General features: G+C 42.1%; 1 protein-coding gene across 3 annotated transcripts in view; it reads left to right on the plus strand.

Moving 5' to 3' along the window:
* LOC115163441 (leucine-rich repeat and fibronectin type III domain-containing protein 1) overlaps positions 1-27141 on the plus strand; it is a 138626-nt gene that overhangs the window by 91512 nt on the left and 19973 nt on the right. For all 3 annotated transcript variants that reach the window (XM_029715304.1, XM_029715305.1, XM_029715306.1), the window contains exon 3: positions 5555-5681. The gene's annotated coding sequence lies outside the window, so the exon portion shown is untranslated. The remainder of the gene's footprint in view (positions 1-5554; positions 5682-27141) is intronic.

The raw sequence follows: 27141 nt of genomic DNA on the forward strand, positions 1-27141 counted from the left end.
TGGTGGTGCAGTGGTATTTACTGGGAACAACTAAGTAGCCTACCTTTTGGTACTATTGCAGAAGCATAACAGTCATATTTGGAGCATGCGTTCTCTGATGCATGTAATCACAAGCACATGTACATGGTTTAACAATCCCCTGTAATGTCTTTCCACTAATGATCCAGGAAAACCAATTAAGGGCCGCGATTTTGTTTGAAATGTCAAGATACCCCAGATGCATTTTTGGCCTATTCATCTGATAAGAGCATCTCCCTGCAAACCACACTATGCCAGGTATCACTGTGATACGGGTAGAACTAACCACAGTTTGCGTTTAACATTCAAAGACCGGCCTGTGGAAAGATTACACACATACTGTAATCTGTAGAGAATTACCAAAGCATCTTCTGGGAATTAGGTAAATGTAAAATATAATCCTCTCAAGCAATTTGTTCTTACATGAAAATGTAGCTTGGTTTATATACGTAAGGACAGAGTGTTGTAGAATTTGAAATTTACCCAGGGGATAACCATACTGTAAACTGGGAGAAAGAGTAATTCTATAGACATACTCAATCGGATGCCAAGTTCTGAGGTCAAAACAGTACTCCCCAGAATCATCTAGAGAACAGTCTTTAATATTTTCAAAAACTGAGGCCCTTTTATTTGAACTTATATGCTAAATTGATCATTTCCCATATCTCACAGAATAAACTAGTGAATATAATTTATAAATTGCACATAAATGTGTTGATATTATGTTAATTTATTGTAACGATTCATTAGATGATTTAAACAGATGCCTTGGATTGTTACCATGCTGGGGTGTTTATGTTTGAAGTAAGCTATGACCTACTGGCAGAGGTTTACAAGATTTTGGCTGAAATATCGCTGATGCCTGCTTGAATCATTCTCTAGAGTCTTCCAAGGGCACCAGGGCCAGAAAAATGTTAAACCTACTCCTCAAGTTAAGAGGAGAAGACAGTATTCTCTGTATGTGCCAAATCTGACACACGCATACACACAAGTATAGCAAAATACGGATTTATACTCAATCTAACCATAACTAAGAATCTAAATTGTCCTTGGGATGCAATTTGTAAAATCCCTTCTACCCCTTTATATAGAGACCTCTACAGGGCTCTTAACCCTGCCCCCTGGCCCTGCACTAGATTGATGGCTATTGATTGGCTAGCAATTTAGCCATTAGCTTTAACTTGACCTTTAATGCCAAAGGTTGGTCAAAGCTAATAAAAAAATCAATTAACCAATCAAACTGCAACTACAAGCAATTTCAGAGGAAAACATATCCTAGTTCCACTTCAAATAAAGATTGGGCTGACAACCACCTTGCCCCCCTGAGATACCTATTGGGACTCATTAGGAACTATAGTGGATTATCAACACAACATCTACCCAAAATGGCTGCTTGGCCTCAGTAATCATTACTGGTCAGAGGTTGTTTGTCTTCCAGCTTACACCAAGCATTCCGTATGACATAAAACACTTAGCGCTTTGTAAGTCATCAGGAAGACATATTTTCTGCTATGTAATTATCTTCAAATGAGAGGGACTGCTTTGAAACAGATTTCAAGTATCTAAACAAAGTAATTTCGGAGGCATCCTTTCAAAAAGTAGTACTTTTAAAGTACACCACTGCATTAATCCAAAGTTCTGACATGTACAGTAAAAAAGCCTGAACAAGTAGTAGATGCCCCTTGGAAAATGGTGTTGTTGTTACATTGTGGTTAAGCTTGACTTTACCTTTGCTACAACTACAATACATACCAAAAATATGTGGACACCTGCTTGTCGAACATCTCATTCCAAAATCATGGGCATTAAAATGGAGTTTGTCCCCCCTTTGCTGTTATAACATCCTCCACTCTTCTGGGAAGGCGTTCCACTAGATGTTGGAACATTGCTGCAGGGACTTGCTTCCATTCAGCCACAAGAGCTGATGTTGGGTGATTAGACCTGGCTCGCAGTTTGCGTTTCAATTCATCCAAAAGGTGTTTGATGGGGTTGAGGTCAGGGCTCTGTGCAGGCCAGTCAAGTTCTTTCACACCGATCTCGACAAACCATTTCTGTATGGACCTCGCTTTGTGCACGGGGGCATTGTTGTACTGAAACAGGAAAGGGGCTTCCCCAAACTGTTACCACGAAGCACAGAATCGTTTAGAAAGTCATTGTATGCTGTAGCATTAAGATTTCCCTTCACTGGTACTAAGGGGCCAAGCCCGAACCATGAAAAACAGCTGCAGACCATTATTCCTCCTCCACCAAACTTTACAGTTGCCACTATGCATTGGGGCAGGTAGCGTTCTCCTGGCATCCGCCAGATGTTGAAGCGTGATTCATCACTCTAGAGAACGCGTTTCCACAGCTCCAGAGTCCAATGGTGGTGAGCTTTACACCACTCTAGCCGACGCTTGGCATTGCGCATGGTGATCTTAGACTTGGGTGCAGCTGCTCGGCCATGGAAACTCATTTCACGAAGCTCCGGACGAACAGTTAATGTGCTAACCCTACTTCCAGAGGCAGTTTGGAACTCGGTAGTGACTGTTGCTACATGCTTCAGCACTCGGCAGTCCCATTCTGTGACCTTGTGTGGCCTACCACTTCAAGGCTGAACCGTTGTTGCTCCTAGACATTTCCACTTCACAATAACAGCACTTACAGTTGACCGGGGCAGAAATTTGACGAACTGACTTGTTGTAAAGATGCCATCCTATGACGGTGCCATGTTGAAAGTCACTAAGCTCTTCAGTAAGGCCATTCTACTGCCTATGTTTGTCTATAGAGATTGCATGGCTGTGTGCTCAATTTTATACACCTGCTAGCAACGGATGTGGCTATCCACTCATTTGAAGGGGTGTCCACATACACTATATATACAAAAGTATCTGTCACTCTATACCATAATACCCCCACCAGCATCACTGTTCCCTGATAAAATGGCTCATTGTGTCCAGTGCTGACTCATCCTGACTTTGAGAGTGTCCTTTCAGGAGCTTGTTACAGCTGGAGCTGCTGCTTTATTGCTTGTCTTCATTTCAGGCTCAGTCGTCACTGCAGTTAGCGAGAGATGAGGAGGAAGACATCTGCTAAAATGTGACAATCTAAACAAGACCTTTTACTAGACCAATTGAAAAATAATTACATTCCGTGATGAATACACAGAATGTGCCTCACTTGGTTATTTAGAAATTGATTTCCCATTTAGTGAGAGACTGAGGCCAGGGTCCTATTTTTTGGACGGGTTAGTTCAGAGAGGTGGATAGTATAGGCTTCCTACAGTGTGTAGGCTATGTACAGTATGTATTTGGTAAAGATATCTATAATTGATTTGAGCTTGAAGGCAGTTTTTGTGTCCTTAAATGAGGTCAGCAGGATCTGACAGACTATCACCTGAGGCCTTTAAGTCTTTCCTTCTTTAGGAAGAGCCAATATCCCAGTAAATGAAAATCCACTGTCTGTTTTCTCTCTGACAGAAACGGAAGCAGGAGCTACTGCGAGGCAGAATAACTATGCCTTTATTGAATATGTACATTTCCCAATTGTAGGCACAGATGCCTTTGTTCTGATCAGCAGGGTTTGTTTGGATGAAGCATACCAATTATATACAAATAGATTCATCATTATTATACACCATATTTCACATTTACATTATTCACAGTAAGCTTTAAGCCTTTTTAAAGTTTTTAACGTTGGCTAAAGATTTCCTGATCAGGATAATCGACATCTGGTTACAGACAGTGCCAATCTATCTACCTGAGACAAAGTGTGTCAGTGAAGTGAGGCTTCTTCTGTTAAGCGTGATTGATGGTCAGAATGTAACAGTGTGAGAGAAGAAGAGAGAAGTCACACTATGGCCTGTTGTCGTACCGCAGCCCTCTTAGTAAGAGGTTTGGCAGACGAGGAGAGAAAAAAAGGAACAGACTGCCTTTCTAACATTTGGCTGTCTCAGTCCAAGGAGAAGAAGCACAGTGACGGATAATTACTTGACAAAATCTGTCCTTTGGCCAAACGTAGCCCAGCATTGAAGGATTATTTATCTTTTTACTTCATAGGAGGGACTTGTGGGTGGAAAGAAGGTGAAAATCTGTAGGATGGAAAAGGGAAAATGAAAAAGGAGTTGCTTTGATACAGTGAAGGACACTAGGAGACTTGGAGATAAAGTCAGACAGGAAGAATTGTCCTTTGCTGACCCAATAGGACTTATCAGTGTGAGCCAGGGGATGGGGTGGCTGAGAGACAGCGATAAAACGGGATATCTGTTGTTAAGCCCATTGTGGAAAATCCAAGGACATGTTGTTAGAAAACAAAATTACAACTTCATGCACCAGCCAAGGACTGCACTTGTCACACCACTGTAATGTTACAAAGGATAACTAAAGCTGTAGATTTGAAGACGGACTTGAAAATATGGCTGCCAGATGCAGATAATTAGAATAGATAACATGCATGAGGGTAGGATTATGAATTATCACCCTCCAAGTGTTTACTGTTCTAATTGCTTTCTGAATAATGACAGATAAGGTCATTTGAGGGCACCCACAGTCAGTCTTCCATTGTTTCCTTGTAACCTTCTCTCCTACGTGATGCACAGTCTCTAAGTGGAATTGGACTACAGAAGGTGGGACTGAGAGGAACACTCAGAAAAAGCTTCCATCATAAATACAGTACTTAATTGGATGGATGAATAGCTGGAGGTGACAACCCTGGAACCCCATTCTAAATACAAATAGATGGCAATCCTGAGTAGAGAATTCTGTTTTCATAAATGAGTGGCTCTGTGCAGACAAATGAGAGCAATATGGTAACCTATGTAGCGTTGCATGGAACCTCCTCTGTTGCCGGAATTGTAACATGTTATGTAGGTTGTTTAAAAATGTTGAGTCAAGTGAGAAAACCGAAGACTTACGACCTTGGCAATACCTCTGAAGTTTTTTTGTTTGTTTCTAGCAGTAAAAATGGTTTTCTAAGCTAGTCTTTAACGCGGGTGTACATTCTCATGGAGTCTGGTGATTTATCATAAGGGGTGATTCGCTACAGTTTATGGGTATAAAGCCACCAAAGTGAATCACCTCTGTTCTCTTTTAAAGCTTCATCAGGAAAGAAGAAGAATCAGGGATAATAGATTCCAAGCTCTTGTCAAAATATAATACATTTTTTCATAATGTTCCTCTTTACACTTTGTTCTTCTTCAGCTACAATAATGCAATGAAACGTTCATGATGGGATACACAGCCATAGTCATTCTATCTGGAACTCACTTTTTTTCCCTGCTGTTTGTGTTTCTTTCTTCAGTTGTGTCTCATAATCAGATCAGTGTTCACATCTCACCAAAGCTGCCAGGTGGAAAAGGAGTAGATATGTCAATTAAATTATGAATGTCTCATTGCTTGTCTTTGGGAGTACTGTCTTCTTTTCTAAGAATATTGAGTGGCCAGATGACCAACCTCAAACAATGTGTTCAATCAGCCAGGGAAAGTTCCCATGGCTTTGAGCATCAACTTAGTTTATCCTCAGTTACACTGTTTTAACCAGAGATGTTATGTGTTTCCAGGCCTCTAGGTGTTTCTCTCTAATGCCAGTGGGCGTCGTCCTACTCCCAGAGCTGTGACTGACTGCCAGAGGGACAGGATGCCTATACCCATGTGATATCTGCCATGGAGACCAGAGCTTGATATCTGGTGAGTAGCCCAGGCTGTTTTCAACCCTCCCCACGCCTTGTTTACCACTGCGAATTGACTTAAGCAGTTGCAGTCTGTTGTTCCCCTACCCGGGGCAGCTTTTCATAGTGCGGAAGCGATCTCTCTCGTTAGGGAGGGAGTGCATCATCACATACCTTCAGAGGCAGGATTATGGAGATCACTGGTAGTTGGGAACCAGCTGTTCCAGCTACAAAAAAAACACAACAACAACAACAACAACAAACTGTTCCATCATCAAGGCCACCGGTGCATGACCAATTATTCAAATGACCTGTTCTTCTACTTTGACGAAGCCCAAAACAGACCAGGGCTTTCTTTTCGCTAATAAACCCCACATAAAGGAGAAATGTAAAGGCAGTTAATCACTGTCTAAATAATATGTAATGTGAGTCTATTAATTAAAGCCGTAGTACACCAGAGGATCCAGTTTAATCATCTCTGCTGTGTCTTCAGAGTGCAACCAGCCAGAGATCAGAGTGTGCTTCAAAGAGCTGTGCAATACGTACCTGTTTCTCCCATAACATCTGTTTTCTGACTGGAGTCGGGACAAGCAGACATGTAGCCTGAAAATATCACTTCACAGTAACTATTGCTTAAAGTAAATGATGATCCAGTAGGTCTATGTGATGCCAGTAGTGTTGTCTGAGCTGAGGGCATTGGTTTTGTAAGGGAAGGGAGAGCTAGCTGGTGGCCATTCCCACAGGGGGCTGGTGGGGATGGTGGATTATGCTGTCCACTCTGTGACCCCTTGTGGTCAGAACTCCTGTGGTTTCTGTGGTCAGAGGGGACGCACAATGCTTCTAACAAAGAAATATGGTGTCTCCCACTTGTCCTCCACTGCTTAAAAGGGAATGAGAGGGCAATGCTAATTAGCCAGCTTGTGTTACTGAGCTGAGCTTAGTGCACACACCCCGCCCTGCACATCCACCCATCCCGCCACACACACCCCCACCTCTTCTGATAACAAGCAATGTCTGCAATAGTCATGCTTTATGGATGCCTCTGCATATTTCCTTGCACCATAAGAATTTCTGATGGGTTGGTGTCATAAAAAATATTGCTTTCATGTTTAATTAGGCAGTGTCAAGATATGTATATTTTACTGAAATACCCTTCAATCTAAAAAATAAATAAATAAACATTTATTGAATGTCTGTATGAAGCCATTCTGGTCAATTCATATTCGTTTAACATCTTTGATCCAGCTGTTCTTTTGTCTGCAGTTGAATAGTTGTCAGGGTTGATGCAGGTGATACCAACATGCATAACAAGTAGAGGACTACTCCCAGTTCATCTCTATTCACATTCATCTGAGCCGACAAAGTGCTCTGTAAACAGGTAGTAAATATGAGTGTTTACTCAAGAATCCGAGCAAAGCAGGACTAAGACGGAGGTTAAGTTGAGGTATCACCCCTCAAACATTCCCAATCCAAATGAAGCAGAAAGGAAAAGACTCAGCGACATTACCCAGCGCTCTCCTCCTTTTCCTCCTCCCATCTCATGTGTGGTCAGATCTCTCCCCTCAAAGTAATCTGAACCTTTCCCTCTCTGGTTCCTGGAATACCAAGTATGGGAGGCTGAGCGAGGCAGAGTAATAAGCTGTAGAGGGGAGGCTCAAGGCGTACTCAGGGGTGTTCAGTTCTGCCATGATGCCAAGACACTCTCTGAATCACAAATTGCACCATAATCCCTTTACAGTGCACTTCTTTTGACCAGGGCCCTTAGGGCTCTAGTCAAAGGTATGCACTATATCGGGAATATTCTGCCATTTGGGACGCATCCACTTTCTCTGCTAGGCTCAATCCCTGTTATTTGTCCACTAATCATCCACCAAATTAAACCATATGACCAGCCGTATCACACTGAATCTCAGCATCTGAGTCATTTGGTGAACATTCCTAGTAGTGAAGTGATGAAAGACATTACTTTTTTTTATTGGATAAAATATGCATCTATCTTAGTCAAGCTTTCAGGTAACCTCAAATCACATGAAAATCATAACACCAAACCAGACACAATGGATGTGTGGCAGTGACACGGGGAGCTCAGCGGGTTATATGTTTGACCTCTTGCTGTTTCCTCTTACTCAGTCACAACTGCTTAATATCTGGTCATGTGCACAGATGCACTCTCCGCTGGTGAACACATGCAGAATGTAATGGACTCACTGAAGCAGCCTAATCTGATCCACCACTCACTCATTTAGATGTCCGTTGGCTTTTTCAGATGCATTGTTGACTGTTTGTTTATTGTTTATTGTGTGGTTGTTGTCTTCGTCCTAGTCCTCTGAGGTTTCTGTAACTCATTCTTCCCATCAGACATCAACATGAACAGAGACCGTTCTCCAAACTCTTCTGAAGTCCCTGATCAAAGATATGGAAACATGTAATAGTCAGTTCTAATAGATATCTCTGTGACCTCGTTGTTCTACCGAACAGCAACCACAGTAATAGAACTCCACCACTCTGTGGGACAGATTTTAAATATTTACTTTCAAAGTTTCATCATACTACATGCATGAATATTCATGTGAATTATTATGAATAATGTTTTTAGATCTAATGGATATCATTTCAGTAGTATAAAAGAGTCAACTGGCTAATATAACCAGAACTTTGCACTACTATCAAGGAACTGTGGTGAAACATTGCCTTATTGCATTGATGTATTCGATGAAAAAGACAACCAAAATGCATTTATGCATCAATTCCCTTTCAGTTTCAGTGTATCCATCAACAGAGGTTGCTTTCCCAACAAGATTTGTTATGTGTTCCTCAGTCAAGTTAATGGCACCTGTGGTATGCCAGCTGTGCATAAGAATGTATTTCACTATCCTCACTCTCACTATTGAAAAGCAGCTATTACTTCTAAAAAATGTTGAATGGCCTGTTCAGTGTATTGGTGCTATGATCAGTGAGAGGGCCAATATCTCATCCAGGCAGTATTGGTGTCCATCTGTGCAACGGAGTAAACAAGACCATGGAAGGAGGAGCCCAGCCTACTGCTCTCATTTTATGAAGCACTTAGAAGGAGTGGGAGAGCACCATGAGACTGCAGGCAGATGAGCAACAGGTTGTGAGCCTCCTCTCCTTCCATTGTCTGCTCTACCATATGGGAGACAGACAAAGTGTCCTCAAAGACGCCTGGCAGCACTCCTCCCAGCCTTCATCTGCCTTCATGCCTGGCCATGGAGCAGAGCTCGCACCACTTGAGATTAAAGTCACGTCCAAGCTGTTACTGTAATTTGCATTGGCTCATGGGTAGGGGGGAGTAAGGAGGAGGAGGAGCACATGAAGCAGGCCTGATATAAGTGGCCCTGGCAGCACAATGAGCTCGCCTGGCTTTAGCTTTCTGGATGAGTTGCAGGAGCAGGGCTGTATTAAAGTGTAATAATGGCACTGAGCAGGTTGCTTTGCTGTTAAAGATTAAGCCTGGTGCAGGGTGGTAAATTGCATAAACACAGGGTGGGAGATTTGAAACCAAAGAAATTAGAGTTTAATTCAGGGTTTATTAGACAGAGTCTGTAAATCTGTCCCATGCAAAATAATGAATGTGCAGTCTGAACGTTGTGAACATAAAACAGTGCTGCAGCAACATCTTTGGCCAGAACTCAAGTTAAAGGCTTACATTTGTATTGACTTGTTTTCACTGATTATAAACTTTAGGTGCATCAGAAGCAATATTTTCTGTTAGCGTAAATTCTGGACTATAAGCCGCAACTTTTTTCCCACGCTTTGAACTTCGCGGCTTAAACAATGACGCGGCTAATATATGGATTTTTCCCGCTTTCAAATTTGTGGGTCCTGACAGCGTGGAGCATTATCAAAAAATCCACTATCATCAACGGGTTTCGAAAGGCTGGACTGCTGCGTGTTGAATGAAGAGGGCTCAGCGGGGGATTTGCCTCCGGATGAAAGTGACAAGAGCAACAATGAAAACGATCCAATATCGGATGAAGCAATTCTGAGGCTATTCAACTCCGACACCGAAGGAGATGACTTCAGTGGTTTCAGTGCACAGGAGGAGGAAGATAGTGACCAATGACTTTCTTGGTAGGCTACTGTTTACTGCTAATTTTTTATTTTTTGTTACAAGCCGTGTTTCGTTAAAGCCTATTTATTTTTGTTACAAGCCGTGTTTCGTTAAAGCCTGTGTAAAGTTCATTTGTTTCAATGTACCGGTAGGCACCTGCGGCTTATAGATATGTGCGGCTTATTTATGTTCAAAATAATATATATTTTTTTTATTCAGTGGGTGCGGCTTATATTCAGGTGCGCTTAAGAGTCCGGAAATTACGGTACTCTAAATCTAAATGTGGTTGTCTTACCAGTATTACCACAACAGAGCTTAAAGGGAATGCACTTATTGCAGGCATATTACCCAAGAAGCCATTTAAAATAGAAATATTAGACCTTAAGCATAACTATTTATTTAATATGCCATAGCGTAGCTCTCTCAGACCATACATCATAACCAAGAGTCATTGTTCATGACGCTGAAATTACTGAAACTTAATAGTCACACTATTAAATCAGCACCAATATTAGCTTGTGGACCATAATCCTTTAAATCTCGATTTCATGTCTCCAAATTATTAATTAACCAGTAACAGAAAATGAGAAGTAATTTCAGATACCCCACACCCCCTCCAGAGATGTTGTGTAAAAGCTATTTGTAGCAGCAGGGCCAAAGGCCCCTGTCGCTCCCTCAGGTATCTCTTTTACTCATCCCCCTTTTCCTCATATAAGGGACATATACTGTATGTTTACCTAAGGTCATATGTTCCCTGCATCAAACTCATGTTCCTTACATTTACCCTCTACTCTCCAATCTACCACCACCCCCCACTACCCTCCACCCCCACCTATACCACCCCCCACCACCACCTATACCGCCCCCCACCACCACCTATACCGCCCTCCACCACCACCTATACCACCCCCCACCACCACCTATACCGCCCCCCACCACCACCTATACCGCCCTCCACCACCACCTATACCACCCCCCACCACCACCTATACCACCCCCACCACCACCTATACCACCCTCCACCACCACCTATACCACCCCCACCACCACCTATACCGCCCCCCACCACCACCTATACCGCCCCCCACCACCACCTATACCGCCCCCCACCACCACCTATACCGCCCCCCACCACCACCTATACCACCCCCACCACCACCTATACCACCCTCCACCACCACCTATACCACCCCCACCACCACCTATACCGCCCCCCACCACCACCTATACCGCCCCCCACCCCCACATATATATCGCCCCCCACCACCACCTATACCACCCTCCAACACCACCTATACCACCCCCACCACCACCTATACCACCCTCCACCACCACCTATACCACCCCCACCACCACCTATACCACCTTCCAACACCACCTATACCACCCCCACCACCACCTATACCACCCTCCACCTATACCACCCCCACCACCACCTATACCACCCTCCACCACCACCTATACCGACCCCCCACCACCACCTATACCGCCCCCCCACCACCACCTATACCGCCCCCACCACCACCTATACCGCCCCCCACCACCACCTATACCGCCCCCCTCCACCACCACCTATACCACCCTCCACCACCACCTATACCGCCCCCCACCACCACCTATACCACCCTCTATACCACCCCCACCACCACCTATACCACCCCCACCACCACCTATACCACCCCCCCACCACCACCTATACCGCCCCCACCACCACCTATACCGCCCCCACCACCACCACCTATACCACCCCCACCACCACCTATACCACCCCCCACCACCACCACCTATACCACCCCCCACCACCACCACCTATACCACCCCCCACCACCACCACCTATACCACCCCCACCACCACCCACCACCACCTATACCACCCTCCACCACCACCTATACCGCCCCCCACCACCACCTATACCACCCTCCACCACCACCTATACCACCCCCACCACCACCTATACCACCCTCCACCACCACCTATACCACCCCCACCACCACCTATACCACCCCCCACCACCACCTATACCGCCCCCACCACCACCTATACCGCCCCCACCACCACCTATACCACCCCCCACCACCACCAATACCACCCCCACCACCACCAATACCACCCCCCACCACCACCACCTATACCGCCCCCACCACCACCTATACCGACCCCCCACCACCTATACCCACCCCCCACCACCACCAATACCACCCCCCACCACCACCAATACCACCCCCCACCACCACCTATACCGCCCCCACCACCCACCTATACCGACCCCCCACCACCTATACCACCCCCCACCACCACCTATACCGCCCCCACCACCACCTATACCACCCCCCACCACCACCTATACCGCCCCCACCACCACCTATACCACCCCCCACCACCACCAATACCACCCCCCACCACCACCTATACCACCCCCCACCACCACCAATACCACCCCCCACCACCACCAATACCACCCCCCACCACCACCTATACCGCCCCCACCACCACCTATACCGACCCCCCACCACCTATACCGCCCCCACCACCACCTATACCGCCCCCACCACCACCTATACCACCCCCCACCACCACCAATACCACCCCCCACCACCACCAATACCACCCCCCACCACCACCTATACCGACCCCCCACCACCTATACCACCCCCACCACCACCTATACCGACCCCCCACCACCACCAATACCACCCTCCAACCTCACTAGCTCAGTGTCCTCTGGCGGTTTTATTTTGTCAGTCCAATTTGTGGATTTGTTACATTCAAATAATAGTGCTATTAGAAGTGGGCTAGAAAGGTCAGATGTCTGAGCAATTTAAGTTGTGTTTACCTCCCTAAGGCATTGCTTTAAGACTGCAAGCAGTTCATTTCCACGGTAACTAAAGAAAAATGGTGATGCAGTCAGTGACCGACTGTTTCCTGGTGGTTCACAGCAGAAGGGACGATTCATTAATGCAACAACAACCGGTGGACACATGGAACATTGACTGAATACTACTCAGCACAGACTAGACAGCTCCACTGGCCTCTGGGATTGATATCCACCTCCATATCCCAACCTCTACTATCTCCTTCTTTGTCTCCGGCAGGAGCAGACTACTACTTTTAATCATCATGAATCAATCAATCCTCTACTATCTTCAACAAACAGAGTAGGTTACTATCAGTATTCTTTTTCTACAGTCCCTTTTTTATCTGACTATTTACATTGATAGAATAAACCGTGCACAAGAGTGTTTTATTACATCAGGGATCTTCAGAATTCAAGTGGAGTAGAATTTGTTTTTCTACTTGCAGTCTAAATATCTCCACTTCATAATTTGGATGTCATTGGTATTTCAGGTGAAAAATGCTTTCAGAATAAACAAAGTGGTAATAGTCTTGAAATTGCATAGTTTTTAGCCCTTTATCATGTTTGCACTATTCCATCTCATTTTAATGTTTATTTTCCAAATGCCTATAAAAAATAAGTATTTCACAATAGAAGTGCATCCATTTCTGATCAATCTCAATGGGATAATTAAGCAGCATCAATTAAATGTGCTATGTTATATCTATCATCGCCTGGTGACTTTGTGAACTTTAAAAACGGTCTAGACAATCAAACAATCATCCACACTCCTACTTCTGGGAAAGTTAAGGACAGTCAGGAAAATAGTATTATTTTTGGTATATTTCTTCAACAATTATGACAACTCCTGTACTTGGTCTATTCAGCTTGGAAAATGTTAGCAATTTGAAAGCATAGATTAAAGTTTCAGTTTGTATTCATACTGTTCCATTGTCCCTGACATACATGTGAACAATTTTGTTAGCATATACCAGGCGGACAAAAGCAGTAGAGAACACAATACTGTCCTTGAATAAAGAAACCGGGAGTTTTTGTACAGCTGCCCACTCTCCTAAAGCTGTATGATAGGATAACGGATAACAGGAACTAGCCTAGAGGAGACGTGTTGCAGGAATTTATCTGGTATCAGGTTATACAATAACATACAGTAATTTACTTGCTTACTGGGTGGTTCGAGCCCTAAATGCTGATTGGCTGACAGCCGTGGTATGACAAAACATTTATTTTTACTGCTCTGATTCTGTTGGTAACCTGTTTTTAATAGCAGTAAGGCACCTTAGGGGTTTGTGGTATATAGCCAATATACCACGGCTAAGGGCTGTATCCAGGCACTCTGTGTTGCGTCGTGTGTAAGAACAGCCCTTTACCACACACCCCAGTGCCTTATTGCTTAAATATACTGCCCTTATGGCTGACCCCTATGAATTAATTTAACAAGAAACATAAAAAAAATAAGTTTAGATTAATTGCTCTCTTAGCATTAACTGTGAAATGTTAAAATGCCTTTATTTCTTATTTTCAGCACAGAGCTATGCACAACTTTTCACAGCTTACTTAAAATGGGCAAGTGGCCATCTGGAATAAGAGGATTGTCCTGATTATTATACTAAATAAGGGAACTGACAGGAGGCTTTTTGGCTCTGTGGTTACAATTTACACTTAATTCAGTTTGGCTTCAAAAACACCACATCCAGTAATTCCATTATGCATAGTTTGTCGTTTCCGTTTTCCAAACCATCCTAATGAAGAATTTCATGGACCTAATCCGGGCTTTGTGGAGAAGGATGTATCAGGGTACAATTTGTTTGGTATTACTTCAGAGCAGGGATTCTGTACAGAGCACGTACTGTATTCAGTGATTGTTGGCAGCCAAGTGGCATTATTTGTTTGTTGAGGATGGGAACACTTGTGTTCCTTAAACAATAGAAAACAAATTATTCAATATAAATCAAGCACATCATTTGTCTCAAGGCTCAATCAAGGCTCACACACATTTACTCTTCAAATTCACAGCCTGTTCAAATTCACTGTGGAGGAAAACCATTTTGATTTCCTTGGATCTCAGGAAAAAGACTAGCAAAACGTCAATGTAGGTGTAGAATAAACCTCTGACAATTACTTGTTGTTCAAATAACCATTTAATCCTTCCTACAATTTAGTAGGATGGCAAAGTCTTCCTTCTCAGGCATTTGCAATGATTAAAGGCTGTGAGTCTAGTTAGTACTTTTCAATTATTGTAGTTTCCCTGACAAGTTTTTGGGTGAGGTTCGTAATTGAAAAGACAAGGCACATCACTCTGCATCCTTTTCGCCATTTGCATGTGGCTATAATTATAAAATGCAAATGTTCTCTAATTACCAAGGTATTCTCACTCTGAGACGATGTGACCAGAACTCCCTAGGGTTATGTAGCACCACACAGAGCGTGGCTTAGTGGCGGAGATGGAATTGACACCAATGAACTCAGCCTGTCAATAATTATGCCAGTTTCCTGACGAGAGTCACTGTGGGGCAGCTAAAAGTTCACTGCCTACATTGTCTAATTGGAATTTACTCTCGCCTGACAGTCATATGGGAAAAAAATAAGCACCTTGTGGGTGTGTATACAATGAGGTGGCCTTTTCTGAACTATGGATAGGACATTGTTTTCCTCGTGGTCAGTTATAATTGACCATTTACAATGTTGCATTCAAATTCGCATTAATTAGATTTTAATTGATATAAATGTGTTGATAGCAGAGAATGTTTCATATCATTTACTGTCCTGACATGAAAAAAATGAAAAACTGAGGCGCTCTTTTAGCATTGCTGAAAATACACTGTTGTTTGCTTGCATTGATAATTTTAATAAGAAGATCCCAAAGACAATGGGGAATTGACATTCCTGATATTCTGTGTGGATTGGTCAGATGTTTTGATAATACATTTGAAAGAACAACCTTGAGGAGTTCCCTCTTGATAGGAGCTAATTTATTAATTAGATATCATACACTAGTTATGAAGGTTATTTAACTAAGAAATGTTCTGAATAATTAATGAATGTCGTAATTAGACTTTTGATTGATAATGAATAGGCGTATATTGGAATCATTTAATAGATTAAAATGCAAAATCATGGTTTTAAACTCATTATGAAGATTTGACTACAAATTATGGCATAAGTGGACGACAAGCGGATAAGATTTCGATTAAGATATTAATGAGCAAGCGACGACGAACGTAGTCAATATAACTATTTGTTCAGCACTTTTGAAATGTACAGCGACATAATTCAAAACATGGGCCGTTCTTAGTGTTCTCCCTGTACCAGTCAGAACCGTAGGGTAAATAAAGGGGAATATAAACAGACAATGAAAGCTCTTACAATATTTGATGATTACATTTCATTAAAACAGGTTATAGGCTATTTGCGCACCACCAAGTTAGAACAGTAAGCGAAATTAAGAGGTGAAAATATACCAAATTATTAGGTTGAGGCTAATTGAACGCCATTTGGGTCTTTGCTTGTCAAAAAAGATACGTCATATAACACTATTTGACGCGTTAAATAAGCTTTTAATTTGACACGTCAAGTAACACAATTCTATTATAGAATGTTGTGTGTGCTGAATTTACACGTGCAAGCCAAGCACCACAACTACTAACGTTATGTGTTTACAATATCGCGTTGGTGAAAATGGACCAAATTATTAGGGTGAGGCACATGGGCTACTAACAACTTACCACACAACATACACATTGGGCCGGTTTCACAGACGGTGCTTAGATTAAGCCAAGAGTAGGCCTTAAAGTGTACTAGTTAACCTGTCTGGGCTAGGGGGCAGTATTGAGAATTTTGGAAAAAATATGTTCCCATTTTTAACTGCCTCCTACACCAACTCAGAAGCTAGAATATGCATATTATTGTTCAGGTTTGGATAGAAAACACTCTGAATTTTCTAAAACTGTTTGAATGGTGTCTGTGAGTATAACAGAACTCCTATGGCAGGCAAAAACCTGACAAGGTTTCAAGCAGGAAGTACCCTGTCTGACAAGGAGTCGTGCGTCTTGCATCTTTTTATTGAAAAGTAAGGATCTTAGCTGTAACGTGACAATTCCCAGGGCTCCAATAGGCTCTCAGAGCCCGCGAAAACCCTGAAGGTTTACGAGGGAGCCTCAGGTTGAAACAGATTATCGCCTTTTGTAAGTGGATGCTCAGAGGACCTTTGAATGAGGCGCGTGCATGAGTCGCTCCCGAGGAGAAATTTTATTCGGCTGTTTAGGCTCAATGCATACTCCCGGTCGGAATATTATCACTTCTCTACGACATAAATGGCATAAAAATTGGTTTTAAACAGCGGTTGACATGCTTCGAAGTACGGTAATGGAATATTTAGACATTTTTGACACGCCAATGCGCCATGCGCGGGACCTTGAAGAAGCATTCTAGAACTCACGAACAAAACGTCGCTGTTTGGATATAACGATGGATTATTTGGGACCAAACCAACATTTGTTATTGAAGTAGAAGTCCTGGCAGTGTATTCTGATGAAGAACAAGCAAGGTAAGAACATTTTTCTTATAGGAAATGTGATTTTGGTGGAGGCTGACCTGGGTGGGTATCTAAATAGCTAGCCCTGTAATGCCGGGCTATGTACTTAGATTATTGCAAAATGTGCTTCATCCGAAAAGCTATTTTAAAATCGGACATATCGAGTGCATAGAGGAGTAATGTATCTATAATTCTTAAAATAATTGTTATGCTTTTTGTGAACGTTTATCGTGAGTAATTTAGCAAACTGTTAGTAAATTCAACGGAAGTTTGCCGGGGGTTATGCGTTTTCTGAACGTCACATGCTAATGCAAAAAGCTGTTTTTTGATATAAATATGAACTTGATTGAACAGACATGCATGTATTGTATAACACAATGTCCTAGGTGTGTCATCTGATGAAGATCATCAAAGGTTAGTGCTGCATTTAGCTGTGGTTTGGGTTTGTGTGACATTATATGCTAGCTTGAAAAATGGCTGTCTGATTTTTTCTGGCTGGGCACTCTGCTGACATAATCTAATGTTTTGCTTTCGTTGTAAAGCCTTTTTGAAATCGGACAGTGGGGTTAGATTAACGAGATTCTTGTCTTTAAATAGCTGTAAAATAGTCATATGTTTGAGAAATTGAAGTAATAGTATTTCTAACGATTCAAAAATCGCGCCACTGGAATTTCAGTAGCTGTTACGTAGGTGGGACGAAATCGTCCCACATACCCCAGAGAGGTTAAACTAAGACATTTTTCTAGTTTTCATGAACGTGGCTTAAATTTGGCTTAGTTAGTCGGAGACTATGGAGTCCTGGAGTAAGGTAAGTAAGCCTAAATGAGAACACCTGGGTTAAGCCTGATTAGGTTAAGTATGAGCACATGCTGTTGGTCTAACGATGCTCATAAAAACCCAGAATGAAATAGGAAAAAAAACACTACTGGTGTGAATCTTGAGACAAAACAATGGCCGAGGCAAAAATAATTTGTTCAAAAAACTTTAGTGAGTATGAAAAACTGCTACTAAAACACATTTTGTCAAACCATCTAGTTATTGAAAGTAAAAACCATACTACTGCTACTGAGCAAAAGAAAAAGAGTGGTTGGGCTGCAATTTGCAGTGAATTCAATGCGAATGAAAATGTAACCACCAGAAGAGTACAACAACTTCAGGTGAGATATCTTCATTTATCAGTATTTCATGTTTCTCATATTCATATTTTTGTGACATCACTTATATTGAATGATATCTGCCTTTATACTCTGTGGAAGAACCTTAAACTGGCTTTAAAAAAAGAGAATGCAGAGATCAGAAGAGAGTGATTTACTACTGGTGGTGGACCACCAGAAAAAGACAAGTCTGATGAATTGAGTGACTTGCTGTCTGGATTAATAGAGCATCAGCAACCTCTGGATGGTATACCAGACAATGACCATTTGGACAGTTCAGATAAAGAACTGAGCACAAATGCTACATATACCAAAGAAAGTCAATTGGTTACTTCCTTTGGTAAATATATTCCCCTGTCTGTGTCAATCTTTATTATTCTTTCATTCTAAGGACCATATGAGTTTATTTGTGCTTCTAACAGTGTTCTTTTTCCAGAGGAAAGGAATCTGAACAGGTTGGAAGAGCCAGTGCACAGTGAGTGTGTACCCCCCACATCTGCTATAGCATCCCTGAGAGAAGATGATGCCACCACCTTTCAGCAAAGAACAAAAAAGATGACCATGCATGAAAAAACAGAGAATTTCATGTGCATAAAATGAAATATCTGGGGGAAGAACATGAAATGAAAATGAGAATTCTACAGGTTGAATTGGATATGAAGTGGGAAGAGAGAGGAATGATCCAAACAATTTACAGTAATGAGACAATTGTGATTTACCAGCCGTGGTGAACAATATCATATGTAAAAAATACGTTTTGTCACTTGGATATTCTGAGTGAGAGTATTTTAATCACCACAAACTACATTTGAAACCAGCCTTGGTTTAGTCACTCATTTTGCTGCACACTATTTGAATTTTGTACAGAACAAACATTATCAAAGCAAAAATAAGCCATCTCATCTAGTTGAAGTGCTGCAATGTGAAAGCAACTCTGTGTGTAAGTCCTCGTTGGTCATTGCCTGCCTCAGCCATGGGCACATCTGCTTGATCCTGATCTTCCATTGGAGGATCAGGACAGCAATGCTGCTACAGGTAGTTGTGCAGCACAGCTGTAGCAATGATCACCTTGCAGCATCTTCTTGGCTTGAAACTAAGTGTATTGCGTAAACACTGGAATTTATTTTTCCATACTCCAAACACGCCCGACCATCCCTCTCGTACGGATATGAGCTCGGTTGGATCTTTGCTGCTCAGCTGTTGTGGGATTTATGTATGGAGTGAATTGAAAAGTTACTCTGACCATATCCACTGTCAACAAGTAGTAGTCCACTATGTTGTCCTCTCTGAAACTGAGCACACAATGAAGAGTTGAGAAAAATCCTTGAATCGTGAGTTGCACCTTTCCAACGGGCAACAATGTTTGAAAACCCTAAATTAGGAGTGCATACACCCTGAACATTGATGGAAACCAGTTCTTACAGTTCCTGTACTCCTGAGCATCAGGAGTTGATGGACACTTGATGGAACATGACATCCATCTATACAGCCAATCACTCCTGGGAAATGCCCATGTTCATAGAATTGCACTTTATAGTTAGCTTGGCCAGCAGCATCAGGAAACTTGATGTAATGACTCCTCAATTCACAAATGGCCCTGCAGACTGAACTATTTTACACACTATTGTTTCACAGGCACCACACAAATCACCAGTTTCCAGATGCCAAAATCCTCAAAGTGATCAGAACTTGGAGAGAATTGGGTAAAGGCCATCCTCTTTGAGACAGAGAGGAAAGTCTAGGCTCAATCAAAGATATTATCTCCAATGCATTTTCTTTGTACATACGAAAGCGGCCTCGAAAAGCTATTTCATCAAAGTATTTTAATGGATTACTCCTATCCACAAGTACTCATCTGGCTGGCCTCTGTTGTGCATGTTGGCCTTCATTTAGATATTCCAAATAGTCCGTGCTCCCTCACAAATAGTACAAAGCAGAAGTTAAACCTGCCTCTTTGAAGGATTTATTTATATTTTTAAGGAGTGGATCAGCTTTAATATTATGGAAAGATTGTTGCTTCCATCAATGTAATTTCCAATCCCCCATATATTTTTGGTGTAAATAAATATATATATATACATACATACATACCCATATTTTGTATATATAAACATTCATACATATACATTTTTTTAGAATATACCTTTATTATTCCCTGCAAACCCTACCACCCCTCCCCCAATTGGAGTAAACTAATAAACAATAACACTTAGGATTCTACCTTCAGTTTATACATATTATACACATTTTACAGACACAATCTATTTTACAAAAGTTATATTTTGTTTGTTTTTAGCCCTTCCTCTATTTCTGATGTCCATCCAGTTTGATTTCTATTTGTAACGGTGCTATTTCACAAAATTTCTGAACCTATATGCATTTTACATTGGCTATCTTGTTGTTATTGGTCCCTCCCTTCAGCTCCATTTAACCCCTCCTGTCTATCTTTTAACACCATCCATTTTGGATTTCTATTTGCCATATATTTTTCAACTGTGCTGTGATGCTTCACATAAGTACTGAACCTTTCTATTCTCATAACTTATACAGATTATAAATTAAAGAAACATTTTCGCTAAAATAATAATTACATTATTGATTGATTGACTATGATTTTTCAAATCACCCAGTATGGCTATCTACAGTGTTACTTGTAGGTAAATGTTGCAATTCTTCAGCCATTCCTGGACCTGTGACCAAAAACGAGCTACATATGGACAGTACCAAAATAAATGATCTAATGACTCTGCCTCCTCACAGCAGAATCTGCAGAGCTGGGAAGATTGTATCCCCAATATATATACCATTCTATTGGTTGCAAGAATTTTGTATGATAATTTAAATAAAAAAATGTGAAGTTTTGAATTTGCCGTTGTTTTGCATGTTAATTCATAAACCATGTGTCATGGAATAGGTACATAGAAATTCTCTTTCCAAATATTTTGCAATTTAAATGGCACAGCTGTCAATTTCTTGGTCCTTAAATGAAATTGGTATATGTTTTTATTTATCACAATTTTCTTTAACCATTTATGGTCTTTAATTCAGGGCCGACAGACAAATTCCTTACTTTTTCCCCCTTCCACTTGCCTCTTCCATTTTTGTGGTAATGCTGCAATTAGTTGGTTGTAATTTTGGGTAGAGCAGACATTTCCATATGTCTGTGTTAGCTGCATGTGTGACATACAGTTGAAGTTTCACAATTCCTGACATTTAATCCTAGTAAAAACTCTCTGTCTTAGGTCAGTTAGATCACGACTTTATTTTAAGAATGTGAAATGTCAGAATAATAGATGAGAGAATGATTTCTTTCTTTCATCACATTCCCAGTGGGTTAGACGTTTACATACACTCAATTAGTATTTGGTAGCATTGGATTTAAATTGTTTAACTTGGGTCAAATGTTTCGGGTAGGATTCCACAAGCTTCCCACAATAAGTTGGGTGAATTTTGTCCCATTCCTCCTGACAGAGCTGGTGTAACGGAGTCAGGTTTGTAGGCCTCCTTGCTCGCACACACTTTTTCAGTTCTGCCCACAAATTTTCTATAGGATTGAGGTCAGGGCTTTGTGATGGCCACTCCAATACCTTGACTTTGTTGTCCTTAAGCCATTTTGCCACAACTTTGGAATTATGCTTGGGGTCATTGTCCATTTGGAAGTCCCCTTTGCAACCAAGCTTTAACTTCCTGACTGATGTCTTGAGATGTTGCTTCAATATATCCACATAATTTTCCTACCTCATGATGCCATCTATTTTGTGAAGTGCATCAGTCCCTCCTGCAGCAAAGCACCCCCACAACATGATTCTGCCACCCCCGTGCTTCACGGTTGGGATGGTGTTCTTCGGCTGGAGGTCTACAATTTTTTTCTGAGGTCTTGGCTGATTTCTTTTGATTTTCCCATGATGTCAAGCGAAGAGGCACTGAGTTGGAAGGTAGGCCTTGAAATACATCCACAGGTACACCTCCAATTGACTCAAATGATGTCAATTAGCCTATCAGAAGCTTCTAAAGCCATGACATAATTTTCTGGAATGTTCCAAGCTGTTTAAAGGCACAGTCAACTTAGTGTATGTAAACTTCTGACCCACTGGAATTGTGATACAGTGAATTAATTATAAGTGAAGTAATATGTCTAATTACTTGTGTCATGCACAAAGTAGATGTCCTAACCGACTTGCCAAAACTATAGTTTGTTAACAATACATTTGTGGAGTGGTTGAAAAACGAGTTTTAATGACTCCAACCTAAGTGTATGTAAACTTCCCACTTCAACTGTAACTCCACCAGTCCTATTTATATAATTTACAAAAATTATACTTTTTTAATATTTGTATTTATCAAAAAATATATATTTTTAATCAATTAGTATATTTGAGTTTAACCACAATATTTGTTGTATTATTTGTTCTGTCTTTTCAGGTCGATTAAACTGAAATTGCAACCAACTTTCTAAGGCTTGTTTAAAAAAAGAACAATATTTTGGAGATTATTTCGTTTTCATACAACCAAAAGTGAGCAGTTGTAATCTAAATAAAGGGAAAAAGGCCATTCTTGAACATGGAGTTAGACATTTCTATCAATTTACTAGAGAACCATTTCGGATTTAAGTATAACTTTTATATGGCTGATGCCTTTAGTGAGAGGTCTAATGCTTTAATATTTAATAATTTCTGTCCTCTGAGTTCATATTCATTATATAAATAGGCCCTTTTAATTTTGTCTGGCTTGCCATTCCAAATAAAATTGAATATTTTTTGTTCATCTAATTTAAAAAGCAGGTCACTATGTGTAGGCAAAACCACAAGCAAATAGGTAAACTGTGATATGACTAAAGAGTTAATCAGGGTGATTTTTCCACAAATAGACAGGTATTTTCCTTTCCATGGTAGCAAGATCTTATCTATTTTTGCTAACTTTCTTTAAAAATGTATTGGAGTGAGATAATTTCTTTCTTTCAGGATTTGTATACCGAGTATGTCCACATCCTCTTCAGACCATTTTATTTGTAAACTACACAGTAATGTAAAAGTATATATTTTTTTGTGATCCAATACGTAATATAATCATAATTTGGTTTTAATCCAGAGAGGTTAGCAAAAGTATCTAGATCCTCTATGATGCTGTGGAGGGATTTTAATTGTGGTTTTAAAAGAAAACATGAATCATCAGCGTACACCTTAGTTTTTAAGCCATGGATTTGTAATCCCTTAATATTTTTGTGGGATCTAATTTTAACAGCTAACATTTCATTGGCAATAATAATTAGATATGCCGATAGTGGACAACCTTGTATTACTCCTCTTGACAGTTTAAAACTTTCTGAGATGTAGCCATTATTTACTATTTTAACCCTAGGGTTACTATACATAACTTTAACCCATTTTATAAGAGATTCTCCAAAATTGAAATATTCTAGGCATTTATATATAAACTCCAGTCGTAATTTATCAAAAGCATTTTCAAAATTAGCTATGAAAACCAGGCCTGGTGTCCCCGATATTTCATAGTATTCTATTGTTTCCAGTCCTTGTCTTATATTATCTCCAATGTATTGTCCATCTAAAAAAACCTGTCTGGTTAGGATGAATAATATCTGACAATACTTTTTTACTTCTATGCACCAAGCATTGTTAGAATTTTTGCGTCACAACACTGAAGTGTAAGAGGCCTCCAATTTTTTTAAATGGACTGGATCTTTATATATACCACTTGGATCCTGTTTCAGTAATAATGAAATCAGACCTTGTTGCATGTCCGATAATCTACCATTTATATAGGAGTGGTTAAAACATGCTAATAATGGTCTTCTGAGTATATTAAAAAAGTTTGGTATACTTCCACTGGTATGCCATCCAGCCCTGGAGTTTTCCCAGCCTTAAAGGCTTTAATTGCATCAAGACGTTTCTCCTCTGTAATTTGGCCTTCACATGAGTCTTTCTGTACAGATGTTAATTTTACATTATTAATAAGAAAAAAAATCCATACAATTAGCTTCGTTTAGTGGAGATGGAGGAGACTGAAACAAAAACATATTCTTAAAGTACTTTACTTCCTCTTTCAAAATATCATTCAGTGAATCATGCGTGACTCCATTATTTGTAACAAGTTTCAATAAAAACATTTTGGTAGCATTTCTATGTTGAAGATTGAAAAAGAACTTGGTGCATTTTCCCCCATATTCTATCCAGTTCGCTTTATTTATAGAATATATTACCCTGGATCTTTCTTGAATAAGTTCCTCCATTTCTTTTTGTTTTTCCTCTAACTTATTCTGTGCCTCTATGGTACAGTTTTTATTGCTATCTAACTGTACTGTTAGTTCTTCAATTTCCATTGTTAATATGGACTCTTTTGATCTGAATTGCTTCTGTTTTATAGAGGAGTGCTGAATTGCATGGCCTCTAAAGGCACATTTAAAAGTGTCCCATACAATAAGGGGATCTGCTGTGCCTATGTTATGTCGGAAAAAGTCAGTTATAAATTATTCTGTCCTAGTTATAAACAAGTTATCATCCAGTAGGCTTTGATTAAATTTCCAATATCCTCGCCCACGTGGATATTCTGTAAGAGTATATATGCCAATTATGTGATGATCCGACCACATTCTGTCCCTTATCAACACTTTTTTAAACGTTTGGTGCCAGAGAGAATGACATAAGAAAGTATTCAAGACGACTAGCTTTATTAAGCCTCCGCCATGTATATCTCACTAGGTCAGAGTATTTCATCCTCCATATATCCACTAATTCCAATATATCCATGATCTCCTTAAGTGCCTGAGGGTGATAGTTTGTAGTGTGATTTCCTTTCCGGTCCATAGAGGTATTTAAAACCGTATTAAAATACCCCACCATAATAATAGAGTCTAGTGTTGCTTGTGGAGTTGATAAATTCTTATATATTGTCACGTCCTGGCCAGTATAAGGTTAATTGTTTTTGTAGTTTGGTCAGGGCGTGGCAGAGGGTATTTGTTTTATGTGGTTCAGGGTGGTGTGTTTTTGTAAAAAGGGTGTTTGATTTAGTAATTCCGGGTGTTGGTTTATGTTTAGGTATTTCTATGTAGAGTCTAGTGAGTGTATGTCTATGTTTGGGTTAATTGGGGTTGGGACTCTCAGTTGAAGGCAGGTGTTGTCTATCTGCCTTTGATTGAGAGTCCCATATAGTAGGGTGTGTTTGTGTTTGGTATTTGTGGGTGATTGTTCTGTGTTGAGCCTTATGCTTGGCCAGACTGTTTGTTGTTGTTAGTTCGTTCATTTTCTTGGTTTGTTATTTTGGTGTTCATTTTGTACTTATTAAAACGTCGAGATGAGCATAAACATACCTGCTGCGTTTTGGTCCTCCTTCACCGACGACAACCGTGACAGAATCACCCACCACTCAAGGACCAAGCAGCAGAGGAAGGAGCAGATGGTTTTCGAGTTGGACTGGCGGGAGAAGTGGACTTGGGAGGAAGTTCTGGACAGGGCCGGACCTTGGCACCAGGCTGGGGAGTATCGCCGCCCGCAGTGGGAAATTGAGGCAGCCAAGGCGGAGAGGCGGAGGTACGAGGCCATGGACGCGCTGAGGGAGAAGCACGAGAGGCACCCCCAAGAATTTTTTTTGGGGGGGGCACACGGGTAGTTTGGCTAGGCGAAGGAAGAGCCGGAAGCCAGCTACCCGTGGTTATATGGAGGAGCGTATGGGGTGGAGAGCGCTATGTTTCGCTGAGAAGCGCACTCTCTCACCCATACGCACGCACAGTCCGGTGCGAGTTATTCCAGCCCCTCGCAAGTGCCGTGCTAGAGCGGGCATCCAGCCTGGTAGGAGGATGCCTGCGCAGCGCATCTGGTCGCCGGTACGCCTCCGAGGACCAGGCTACCCAACTCCCGCTCTACGCACGGCTACCATCAGGCCCCTGCACAGCCTAGTCTGCCCTGTACGAGCACCCCGCTCGTACAGGGCTACTAGTTCCATCCAGCCAAGGCGGGTTGTGCAGGAGGTAAGATCTAGACCGGCTGTGCGCCTCCATAGCCCTGGGTTTCCAGCTCCTGTCTCTCGTGCGGACCCGGAAGTGCGTCAACCCAGTCCGACTCGTCCTGTTCCCGCTCCCCGCACTAGCCTTCAAGTGCGTAAACCCAGCACCGCCAGTCAACAGTCGTCAGAGCTGCCCGCCAGTCAACAGTCGTCGGAGCTGCCCGCCAGTCAACAGTCGTCGGAGCTGCCCGCCAGTCAACAGTCGTCGGAGCTGCCCGCCAGTCAACAGTCGCCGGAGTGGCCAGACTGCGCTGAACTGCCGGAGTGGCCAGGCTGCGCTGAACTGCCGGAGTGGCCAGGCTGCGCTGAACTGCCGGAGTGGCCAGGCTGCGCTGAACTGCCGGAGTGGCCAGACTGCGCTGAACTGCCGGAGTGGCCAGACTGCCCTGAACTGCCGGAGTGGCCAGACTGCCCTGAACTGCCGGAGTGGCCAGACTGCCCTGAACTGCCGGAGTGGCCAGACTGCCCTGAACTGCCGGGGTGGCCAGACTGCGCTGAACTGCCGGGGTGGCCAGACTGCGCTGAACTGCCGGAGTGGCCAGACTGCGCTGAACTGCCGGAGTGGCCAGACTGCGCTGAACTGCCGGAGTGGCCAGACTGCCCTGAACTGCCGGAGTGGCCAGACTGCCCTGAACTGCCGGAGTGGCCAGACTGCCCTGAACTGCCGGAGTGGCCAGACTGCCCTGAACTGCCGGAGTGGCCAGACTGCCCTGAACTGCCGGAGTGGCCAGACTGCCCTGAACTGCCGGAGTGGCCAGACTGCCCAGACTGTCCCGAGTTGCCAGACTGCCCAGACTGTCCCGAGTTGCCAGACTGCCCAGACTGTCCCGAGTTGCCAGACTGCCCAGACT

Source organism: Salmo trutta, chromosome 26 (assembly GCF_901001165.1).
Source record: "Salmo trutta chromosome 26, fSalTru1.1, whole genome shotgun sequence".
NCBI classification, from domain to species: Eukaryota; Metazoa; Chordata; class Actinopteri; order Salmoniformes; family Salmonidae; genus Salmo; species Salmo trutta.